Source organism: Scyliorhinus canicula, chromosome 1, assembly GCF_902713615.1.
Source record: "Scyliorhinus canicula chromosome 1, sScyCan1.1, whole genome shotgun sequence".
NCBI classification, from domain to species: domain Eukaryota; kingdom Metazoa; phylum Chordata; class Chondrichthyes; order Carcharhiniformes; family Scyliorhinidae; genus Scyliorhinus; species Scyliorhinus canicula.
Window position 1 is genome coordinate 158664423 of NC_052146.1, and position 12678 is coordinate 158677100.

A 12678-nucleotide genomic window follows, 5' to 3' on the forward strand; every position below is an offset into this window, starting at 1 on the left:
ATTTCCATTTTACTGGTCCTAACCACCTCCTGTTCACTATGGACGTCCTATCCCTCTACACCTCCATCCCCCACCAGGAGTGTCTGCCGTCTCTCTGCCTCTTCCTCGAGTAAAGTCCTGAACAATCCCCGTCCGCCACCACTCTCCGCCTGGCTGAACTTGTTCTCTCACTCAACAATATCTTCTTTAACTTGTCTCACTTCCTCTAAATAAAGGTATGGCTGTGGATACCCACATGGGCCCAGGTTATGGCTGCCTTTTAATAATAACAATAACAAGTAGGCTTACATTAACACTGCAATGAAGCTACTGTGAAAAGCCCCTAGTCGCCACATTCCAGCGCCTGTTTGGGTACACAGGGGGAGAATTCAGAATATCCAAATTGCCTAACAGCACATCTTTTGGGATTTGTGGGAGGAAACTGGAGCACCCGGAGGAAACCCACGCACAGACGGGGAGAACGTGTGGACTCCACACAGACAGCAACCCAAGCTGGGAATCAGATCTGGGGCCCTGGAGCTGTGAATCAATAGTGCTACCCACTGTTGGTTATGCGGAAGACTCCTTGGGCTGGATTCTCCATTTTGGAGACTAAGTCCCCATGACAGCGTGAAAACGGTGGTCTTTTACGTGAGGAAAACTGGTGCAAAATGGCCACCGATTCCCCATGTCGCTGGGGGCTGGCAGGGAGGCAGCGTAGAGCACCCGGCTCTAGCTGCCAATATGGCCCTGAGCATTTACGGTTCCGTGGCCGTGCATGCGCACTGCGGCGGCCTGCAGCGGCTGCGCCGTGCTTCATGGCGGACTCAGCCCGTGGACCCGGAACGCAAATGTAGTGCCCCCCTTCGGCCGCTCGAGCGCCCTGGACCGCCTGCCCACAGTGCCCCAGCCCCAAATGAAGCCGCCCCTTGTCCGTAAATCGTCCCTCCCCCGACTGTGGCAGTGCCGGACTGCGTCTGCAACCGCCACGCTGAGTTCACGAACGGTGTGAGCACACGTAACCCACGCCATCGGGAACTCGGCCGGTCGGGACGGAGCACTGCGGGGCGAGCCTCGGGCAACAGCCTGAGACCGTGGATACTTGGTGCGGCTTTTCAGGTGGCTGAGAATACGAAAATCGTGCCTCTGCCGATATTGCCGTCGAATTGGATTCTCCGCCCTGTCGCCAAATGCGATTTCGGCGTAGGTGACCGGAGAATCCAGCCCCTTGTTTCAGTCCCAATGAAGACCTCTCCCACAACTCTATTTCTCTGATATGAATGAACTGTATTGCTGCTGCTTCACACTCCCTTCTGGATCTGGAAAAAATGATCAATTTTGCTTCCAATTTCCACCCCTCTGTTACCTTCACATGATCCATTTGTGACAATTCCCTTCTTTTTAATTGACCTCTCTGACTCCATTTCTAGTGATAGAATGGCCACCAAATTTCATTATAAGCCCACCAACTCCCACAGTTACCTTCACACAATAGAAAATTTAAATCCACACTTATGAACGCCTCAATTCTTTCATCCTGCCATTGGCAATCATGTCTTCAGGCATCTATGCCCCTAAATTTTCTCCACAAATCTCCCTCCCTCTTCCTTGTCCTTTAAGATCACAGTCCAGAAGAGGACCATCGAGTCTGGACTGCCACCTGAAAAATACCTGACCTACCTACCTAATCCCATTTTCCAGCATTTGGCCCATAGCCTTGAATGTTATGACGTGCCAAGTGTTCATCCAGATACTTTCAAAGGATGTGAGGCAATCTGCTTCTACCACCCTCCCAGACAGTACATTCCAGACCATCACCAACCTCTGGGTAAACAAGCTTTTCCTCAACTCCCCCCCCCCCCAAATCTCCTGCCCCTCACCTTGAACTTGTGTCCCCTTGTAGCTGAACCTTCAACTAAGTGGAACAGCTGCTTCCTATCCACCCTGTCCATGCCACTCATAATCTTGGTAAGAAGTCTTACCACACCAGGTTAAAGTCCAACAGGTTTGATTCAAACACGAGCTTTCGGAGCACTGCTCCTTCCTCAGGCGATTCACCTGAGGAAGGAGCTGCGCTCCGAAAGCTCGTGTTTGAATCAAACCTGTTGGACTTTAACCTGGTGTTGTAAGACCTTTTACTGTGCTCACCCCAGTCCAACGCCGGCATCGCCACATCACTCATAATCTTGTACACCTCAATCAGGTTGCCTCTCACTCAAACATACCAAGCATATCCAACCTCTCTTCACAATTTAAATGTTCCATCCCAGGCAACATCCTGATGAATCTCCTTTGCACTCACTCCAGTGAAGATACCACTTAAATCCTACCTATTTGACTGGTTTAGCTCACTCGGCTAAATTGCTGGCTTTTAAAGCAGACCAAGCAGGCCAGCAGCATGGTTCGATCCTTGTACCAACCTCTCCGGACAGGCATCGGAATGTGGCGACTAGGGGCTTTTCACAGTAACTTCATTGAAGCCTACTTGTGACAATAAGTGATTTTCATTTCATTTTCATATTATTAATCACTGCTCTAATTTCCCCTTTTTTTATCTTGATGACAAATTTTGTTTGATAGCGTTTTTGTTGAATGCCGATAATAGAATAGAACAGTACAGCACAGAACAGGCCCTTCGGCCCTCAATGTTGTGCCGAGCAATGATCACCCTACTCAAACCCACGTATCCCCCCTATACCCGTAACCCAACAACCCCCCCTTAACCTTACTTTTTTAGGACACTAAGGGCAATTTAGCATGGCCAATCCACCTAACCCGCACATCTTTGGACTGTGGGAGGAAACCGGAGCACCCGGAGGAAACCCACGCACACATGGGGAGGACGTGCAGACTCCACACAGACAGTGACCCAGCCTTGTGGATTTCTTTTTAAATTGCAGGCGCTGCATAAAGACAATTTGTTGCTGTTGTCCATTTGAAAGACAGGTACTTCCTCATCTTGCTGACTATTACACAAGATGTCAGCTGAAACAGTACAGCACTCCCCTCACTGACAGAGTTGTGAGATGGATTTTCCCAGCCTGGAATCTCAGCCACTGGGAACACTTATTGGAGAATCATATAGGCTGCACCGGCAGGATTTCCTGACCTTTTCTGTGTAGGGAAATGGGAATAAGCTACCACATGGGATGTGAACCATCAATTCACCTGCATCATGACCTTCCAGCATTGACCCTGTCAGGGAATGTATTGAGGCCAGTGGCAGGTATCCCTCGAATCCTCATGCCCTCGGACACAGACAACAGAAACCAATTCATGCCTTTCAGAAGAATAAGTTATTAACCTCTTTGTTCCCCTCACATTGTCATGTCACAATGTTCTCCACAGCCTTTCATTCTGAGCTCGGTGAAGCATAACAGAGAAAAGAAAGATTTGCGTTCATATCACACTTTTCATGATTGGGGCCTCACGGTAGCATGGTGGTTAGCATCAATGCTTTACAGCTCCAGGGTCCCAGGTTTGATTCCCGGCTGGGTCACTGTCTGTGTGGAGTCTGCACGTCCTCCCCGTGTGTGCGTGGGTTTCCTCCGGGTGCTCCGGTTTCCTCCCACAGTCCAAAGATGTGCGGGTTAGGTGGATTGGCCATGCTAAATTGCCCATAGTGTAAGGTTGATGGGGGGATTGTTGGGTTACGGGTATACGGGTTACGTGGATTTAAGTGGGGTGATCATTGCTCGGCACAACATCGAGGGCCGAAGGGCCTGTTCTGTGCTGTACTGTTCTATGTTCTATGTTCTATGATGTCACAATGTCCCAAAAGGCTTTATAACAGTGAAATACATTTTTTTTGAACTGCAGTTTCTGTTGTATTGCAGGAACTGTGGCAGAAAATTTACACAGCAAGATCCCACAAACAGCCACTTGATAATGGCCAGATAATCTGATGAAACCACAGGAGCGTTCCATACTGAGGAATACCTTCAGCAGCGACTAGACACTCCCTCATTCCTTTTTTAAAAAAAATTAGAGTATCCAATTCATTTTTTTCTAATTAAGAGGCAATTTAGAGTGGCCAATCCCCCTACCCTGCACATCTTTAGGTTGTGGGGGCGAAACCCACACAAGCACGGGGATAATGTGCAAACTCCACATGGACAGTGACCCAGAGCCGGGATTGAACCTGGGGCCTCAGCGTCGTGAGGCAGCAGTGCTAATCACTGTGTCACTATGCTGCCCGACACTCCCTCATTCCTGTAAAGAGTTTGGCATCAGGGAGATACTGTCACGGTCCAGGATGCTACCATACCATCAATCATTGAAAATTTGACCCAGGCGATTGCTGGTCTATCTAGGCTTTGCATATCTAGGCTCTGTTCATGCCCTCATAATTTAGCAGACTCCCTTCAGGTTGTCCTTCAACCTCAGTTGTTCCAGTGAGAACAAACTGAGTTTATCCAACCTCTCCTCATAGTTAATACACTTCATAGCAGGTAACGTCCAGGTAAACCTCTTCTAAACCCCCTCCAATACATCCACATCCTTCTGGTAGTGTGACGACCAGAATTGAATGCTATATTCAAAGCGTGGCCTAACTAAGGTGCTATACAGCTGCAGCATGACTTGCCAATTTTTATGCTCAATGCCCCATCCGATGAAGGCAAGCAAGCCATATGCCTCCCTATTACCTTCTCCACCTGCCTTGCCACTTTCAATGACCTGTGGACCTGTACACCCAGATCCCTCTGCCTGTCAATACTTTTAGGGGTTCTGCAATTTACTGTATATTTCCCATCTGTATTAGATCTTCTAAAATGCTTACCTCACATTTTTCTGTATTAAACTGCATTTGCCATCTCTCCGCTGTAGATTCCAACCAATCTATTTCCTGTTGTATCCTCTGACAGTCCTCATTGCTATCCGCAATTCCACCAACTTTTCAGTGGTCCACAAACTTACTGATCAGACCAGTTACATTTTCCCCCAAATCATTGATATACAAACAGCAAAGATTGCAGCACTGATCCCTGCAGAACACCACAGCCATCCATTCAGCAAAGCACGCTTCCACTGCCAGCTTCCGTCTTCTATCGCCGAGCCAGGTCTGGATCCATTTTGCCAGCTCAACTCTGATCCCATGTGACTTCACATTCAGTACCACTCTGCCATGAGGGACCTTGTTAAAGGTCTTACTGAAGTTCATGCAGACAACATCCACTGTCCCACCTTCATCAATCATCTTCGTCACTTCCTCAAAAAATGCGATCAAGCTTGTGAGACATGACCTCTCCTTCACAAAACAATGCTGCCTCTTGCTAATAGTAAGAAGTCTTACAACACCAGGTTAAAGTCCAACAGGTTTGTTTAGAACACGAGCTTTCGGAGCACTACTCCTTCCTCAGGTGAATGGAGAGGTATGTTCCAGAATCGTTTATATAGACAAAGTCAGAGACGACCAATGCTTGGAATGCGAGCATTTGCGGGTAATCAAATCATTACACATCCAGAGAAAGGGGGTGATCCCAGGTTAAAGAGGTGTGAATTGTCTCAAGCCAGGGGTACCACAGTAGAAAACAATACAGGGGAATCTATTGTCAACTTGTCGGACTACACCCTTCAACCAGACGAAATCGAAGTCCTCAGCAGAGAGCTCAATTTCTGCACCACCACTAAAATGGACCCCATCAGTCTCGTGGCAGACACAGAGGAATTCATCAGATGAATGAGGCTCCGGGAATTCTTCCACAGACCCCAAGAGGCCGACAGCGAACCCAAGGAGACGACCAATGAACCGGAACAGCAGACCGCGAGATCTGCAGTGCAGCAAACGAAAAGGAAAGAGTCGAATTGGACCCCTCCGGAAGGCCGCTGCCCTAGACTCGACATGTATGCTCAAGCCGTCAGGAGTCGTGTCAATGCCAGATTCATCAGTCACATTCATAAGGCAGCCCCGAACGTCACCCAAGCACAACGCAACGCTATCCGCGCTCTCAAGACCAACCGCAACATCGTCATCAAACCAGCAGACAAAGGAGGGGCCACCGTCATACTGAACAGAACATAGAACAGTACAGCACAGAACAGGCCAGGCCCTTCGGCCCTTAATGTTGTGCCGAGCCATGATCACCCTACTCAAACCCACGTATCCACCCTATACCCGTAACCCAACAATCCCCCCCCCCCCCCCCCCCCCCCCTAACCTTACTTTTATTAGGACACTACGGGCAATTTAGCATGGCCAATCCACCTAAGCCGCACATCTTTGGACTACTGCAAAGAAGTATACCGACAACTCAACAACCAGCAACACTACAGACAGTTACCCACAGATCCAACCAAGGAACACATCCGCCAACTCAACAGACTGATCAAGACCTTGGATCCAGACCTTCAGAGCACCCTACGTGCTCTCATCCCACGTCATCCCCGCATTGGAGATCTCTACTGCCTCCTGAAAATACACAAGACCAACACACCAGGCTGTCCTATCGTTTCAGGCAATGGGACCCTGTGTGAGAACATCTCTGGCTATATTGAGGGCATCTTGAAACCCATCGTACAAGGTACACCCAGCTTCTGTCGCGACACGACAGACTTCCTACAGAAACTCAGCACCCATGGACCAGTTGAACCAGGAACATTCCTCATCACAATGGATGTCTCGGCACTCAACACCAGCATCCCCCATGACGACGGCATTGCTGCAACAGCCTCAGTCCTCAACACTGACAACTGCCAATCTCCAGACGCAATTCTGCAACTCATCCGCTTCATTCTAGATCACAACATCTTCACCTTCGACAAGTTCTTCATCCAGACGCACGGAACAGCCATGGGGACCATATTTGCACCTCAATATGCCAACATCTTCATGCACAAGTTTGAACAAGACTTCCTCACCGCACAGGACTTTCAAACGACGTTATACACCAGATACATCGATTACATTTTTTCCTTTGGACCCACAGCGAAGAATCACTGAAACGACTACACGATGACATCAATAAGTTCCACCCCACCATCAGACTCACCATGGACTACTCTCCAAATTCTGTTGCATTCTTGAACACACTCATTTCCATCAAGGACGGTCACCTCAGCACTTCGCTTTACCGCAAGCCCACAGATAACCTCACGATGCTCCACTTCTCCAGCTTCCACCCTAAACACATTAAAGAAGCCATCCCTATGGACAAGCCCTCCGATTATATAGGATCTGCTCAGACGAGGAGGAATGTAACAGACACCTACAGATGCTGAAAGATGCCCTTGTACGAACGGGATATGGCGCTCGACTCATCGATCGACAGTTCCAACGCGCCACAGCAAAAAACCGAACCGACCTCCTCAGAAGACAAACACGGGACACAACTGACAGAGTACCCTTCGTCATCCAGCACTTTCCTGGGGCGGAGAAACTACGACATCTTCTTCGCAGCCTTCAACACATCATCGATGAAGATGAACATCTTGCCAAGGTCATCCCCACACCCCCACTACTTGCCTTCAAACAACCGCGCAACCTCAAACAAACCATTGTTTGCAGCAAACTACCCAGCCTTCAGAACAGCGACCACGACACCACACAACCCTGCCAGGGCAATCTCTGCAAGACATGCCAGATCATCGACATGGATACCACCATTACACGTGGAAACACCACCCACCAGGTACGCGGCACACACTCGTGCGACTCGACCAATGTAGTCTACCTCATATGCTGCAGGAAAGGATGTCCCGAAGCGTGGTACATTGGCGAGACCATGCAGACACTGTGACAAAGAATGACGGGCATCGTGCGACAATCACCAGGCAGGAATGTTCCCTTCCAGTCGGGGAACACTTCAGCAGTCAAGGGCATTCAGCCTCTGATCTCCGGGTAAGCGTTCTCCAAGGCGGTCTTGAGGACACGCGACAACGCAGAATTGCTGAGCAAAACCTTACAGCTAGGTTCCGCACGCATGAGTGCGGCCTCAACAGGGATCTTGGATTCATGTCACATTACATCCACTCCCCACCATCTGGCCTGGACTTTCAAAATCCTACCAACTGTCCTGGCTTGAGACAATTCACACCTCTTTAACCTGGGATCACCCCCTATCTCTGGATCTGTAATAATTTGATTACCCGCAAATGCTCACATTCCAAGCATTGTCTGGCATCTCTGACTTTGTCTCTATAAATGTTTCTGGAACATACCTCTCCATTCACCTGAGGAAGGAGCAGTGCTCCGAAAGCTCGTGTTTGAAACAAACCTGTTGGACTTTAACCTGGTGTTGGAAGACTTCTTACTGTGCTCACCCTAGTCCAACGCCGGCATCTCCACATCTTGCTAATAGGTCCACTTTCTTCCAAATGGGAGTAAATCCTGTCACTGGTGTAAGGTTCATCGGCCTGCAATTTCTTGGATTATCCTTATTGCCCTAAAACAAAGGAACAACATTAGCTATTCTCCAGTCCTCTGGGACCTCATCTGTAGCCAGTGAGGATACAAAGATTTCTGCCAAGGCCCCAGCAATTTCTTTCCTTGCCTCCCTCAATATTCTGGGGTATGTCCAATCAGGCCCTGGGGACTTATCTACCTTAATGTTTTTCAAGACACCCAACACCTCCTCCTTTTGGATCTCAATGGAACCAAGACTATCTACACACCCCTCTCCAGAGACCTGAATAACATGTACCAGGCAGGAGAAAAAGTGAAACAGTTTTCACTTTTATTGTCTCAGATGTATCCTTGGCATCTCTGGACAGGACAAAATTATCAACTCAGAGATCCTGGAGTATGCCAATTCCATCAGCTCATTGTTAAGCCAATGACATCTGCGCTGGCTCAGCCACATTCATTGGATGGATGAGAGCCATATACCCAAAGGCCTCCTGTACTGTGAACTACTACTGGGCCACGATATCCATACCCCCTCCGTTGAAAGGAGATTTGCAAACGAGACATGAAGATGGTGGACACTAACAACTGGGAGACAGCTACCGATGACTGAGAATTCTTGAGACTGACTGTGGAACTTTGGAAGAGGCAGGGAGAAACAGAAAGCTCAGCTGCCTGAGAAGAAGACCCAGATAAAAACACAGGAACATAGAAACAGGAGTAGGCCATTCAGCCGCTGAGCCTGCTCACCATTCAATGAGATCATGGCTAATTCTGTGGCCTAACTCCATATACCTGACTTTGGCCCATATTCATTAACACTGGGCTGGTTTAGCTCACTGGGCCAAATCGCTGGCTTTTAAAGCAGACCAAGCAGGCCAGCAGCACGGTTCGATTCCCGTACCAGCCTCCCCGGACAGGCGCCGGAATATGGCGACTAGGGGCTTTTCACAGTAACTTCATTGCAGCCTACTCGTGACAATAAGCAATTTTCATTTTTCATTTTCATTTCAACAATAATAATAATGGTTTATTGTCACAAGTAGGCTTCAATGAAGTTACTGTGAAAGCCCCTAGTCGCCACATTCTGGTGCCTGTTTGGGGAGGCCGGTACACGAATTAAACCCTAGCTACTGGCCTTGTTCTGCATTACAAGCCAACTGGTTAGCCCACTGTGCTAAACCAGCCCCTGGCTAAACCAGCCCCTGAACCTTGCTTAACAAAAATTTATTGATCTCAGATTAAAATTATCAAATAATCTAGCATCAATTGCCTATGTGGTTGAGAGTCCCGTAACTACTACCACCCTTTGCAAGTAGAAGTACTTCCTAACATGTCTCCCGAACAGTCTGGCCCATTGATAGTCTATTCCCCCTAGTTCTAGAATCTCAAATAAGTGGAAACAGTTTATCTGTATCTACCTTGAATTTTCCTGTTAATATCTTGAAGACTTCGATCAGTTTATCCCTTAACCTTCCAAACCCGAGCGAACAACGGTTTAATTTGTATAATCTCTCCTCATAGCTTAAGCTCTGAAGTCCGGGTATCATCAAAAAAAGGTCAATGAGTTGTACACCTTCTCAGCCTACTGCCTTTCTGCTGAGAAAATGCAGCAAAGACTGTCATACCAGACAGGCTCCTGAGCCACACGAGGCAATGTTTAGCACAGAGTTTTAAAAAAAATTTTGAGAATACACAATTCATTTTTTTCCAATCAAGGGGCAATTTAGCATGGCCCATCAACCTACCCTGCACATCTTTGGGTTGTGGAGGTGAAACCCACGCAAACACGGGGAGAATGTGCAAACTTCACACGGACAGTGACCCGGGGCCGGGATCGAACTTCAGAACTTGGCACTGTGGGGCAGCGATGCTAACCATGCGCCACCATGCTGCCCTTGTTCAGCACAGAGTTAAACACCACCATGCAAACCATCCTTTCACAAGATAGAAGGTTCCCAACACAATCTTTTTTTTTTAACAATGTTGGCTGAGGGATAAATATTGGTGTGGGCATCAGACAGACCTCCTCTGCCCTTCTCTGAAAGGGGGCCACGGAATCTTTCCGCTTCACCCAACGGGGCAGGTGGGACATCCAATAAGTGTCAGCTAAGATTTTGTGCTCTAGTTTCTAAACTGAGACATGAATTCACACTTAGGGTTAGAGAGTTTAACCCACTGAACCAGGGTAACTAATCATCACTTCACCTAGACTCCAAACATACAAGTTCTGTCCATGTTTTATGCTCAATATTGTCGTTGTTTAACTTGGTTCTGCTATGTGGCCCATAAAATGTGTCCTTATTGCTTTCATTTTATTAGATTGTTAAAGTCTCAAGAATGAAAGGCCTGCCAGTGTAGCGGAAAGCTGATAACTGAGGCTCTACCTGTCAACTCATAAAATAATCCTGAATAGTTTTAATCTTCTCATGGATACATTTTTGCGTTTATTGTTTTCCGTACACGTTAGTGGATATATTTTGTGTTCGGTCTTGAGATTGAGTTGTGGAGCCTTTATGTACCTTTGACATGTCCAATTAAAACTATCTAATGTAAAACTGTGAGTGAAGCTTGTGGAGGCGGTGATACAATAGCATTTTAGGTTTGCTTACAAACAAGACAATTGCAATGGGAGGTTTGGTGATGAAAAAGGAAATGTCGTGAGGCTATCGCTTGACTGAGCGTAACTCGAGTGCATGCTCAGAAGCTAAGAATTATTTTGTTTATTCTTCCATTGGATGGGGTGTCGCTGGCAGGGGAAGAAATTGTTGCCCATCCCTAATTGCCCTTCAAATGAGTGGCTTGCTGGGTGTAGCGCTAACAATTATACTAAAAGCCAAGAGACTGGTTCAATAGAGGCTTTATTGTTGTACGATGTTGTCCCTCCATCTGCAACTGTAGACTGAGGGTCTGAGCAGCTCTCATACATTTATACATAAGCTCCCTGTGGGCGGAGCTAGCCGGCAGGGGCTTACCGGAGGAACCTGTATTACAGGTACAGGCATACATCCCCCTACTGCAGTACACATAACTACAGTGGTTATCTCACCACATTCACCCCCTGTAAAAAATGAGTCCGGCGGGGGTGACATGTAACTCTAATACAAAGGATGCTATTTACAAGAGGGTCCAACAAGGAAAATCAAGAGTCCATCCGGTTAGCAGGTTACAGGTTGAGCCGAATCGGTGGTCGAACGTTCCGCTGTGATCGGCGTAGCTGTGGTGGTGACGTCGGCACAGGCGGTGATGGCAACGATGGTGCAGGTGTTGGCGGTGTTGGTGCTGGCTGCTGGCGGGATGACTCCAAGAGCAGGCCGAAATCTTCCGTGTCCTCCAGGGTGGGCAGGGGGATGAGGGATGGACCTGATGGGGACGAATAGGGGGGCGCTGGGTTTGGCGCGGGAAGGGGTGTGGGCATCGGATCGGCACCTGAGGGAGCCAGGTCCCGGAGCGAGACTGTGTCCTGGCGGCCGTCGGGGAACTCCACGTAGGCATACTGAGGGTTGGCGTGGAGAAGGTGTACTTTGTCCACCAGGGGTTCCGCCTTGTGGTGCCGTACATGCCTACGGAGAAGGACTGGGCCCGGAGTCGTGAGCCAAGTCGGGAGCGACACTCCGGATGTGGACTTCCTAGGGAAGGCAAAAACACGTTCATGGGGTGTACTGTTAGTTGCGGTGCACAGTAGTGACCAAATGGAATGGAGCGCGTCAGGGAGGACCTGCTGCCAGCGAGCGGCTGGGAGGTTCCTGGACCGTAGGGCCAGCTGGACGGCCCTCCATACCGTCCCGTTCTCCTTCTCTACCTGCCCGTTTCCCCGGGGGTTGTAGCTGGTTGTCCTGCTGGAGGCGATACCCCTGCTGAGCAGGAATTGACGCAGCTCTTCGCTCATAAATGAGGATCTCCATCACTGTGGATATAGTCGGGGAAACCGAACAGGGCGAAAATGGAATCTAGGGCCTTGATGACGGTGGCAGACGTCATATCTGGGCATGGGATGGCAAAGGGGAACCTAGAAAATTCATCGACCACACTAAGGATGTAGGTGTTGCGGTCGGTGGAGGGAAGGGGCCCTTTGAAGTCCACGCTGAGGCGTTCAAAGGGGCGGGATGCTTTCACCAGGCGCGCGCGATCTGGCCGGTAGAAGTGCGGCTTGCACTCCGCACAGATCTGGCAGTCTCCGGTGACTGTCCGTACTTCCTCGACAGAGTAGGGCAGATTGCGGGCTTTGATTAGATGGTACAAGCGAGTGACCCCCGGATGGCAAAGGCTCTCGTGCAAGGCACGGAGCTGGTTCACTTGTGCACTGGCACATGTACCACGGGAGAGGGCGTCTGGGGGCTCGTTGAGCTTGCCGGGGC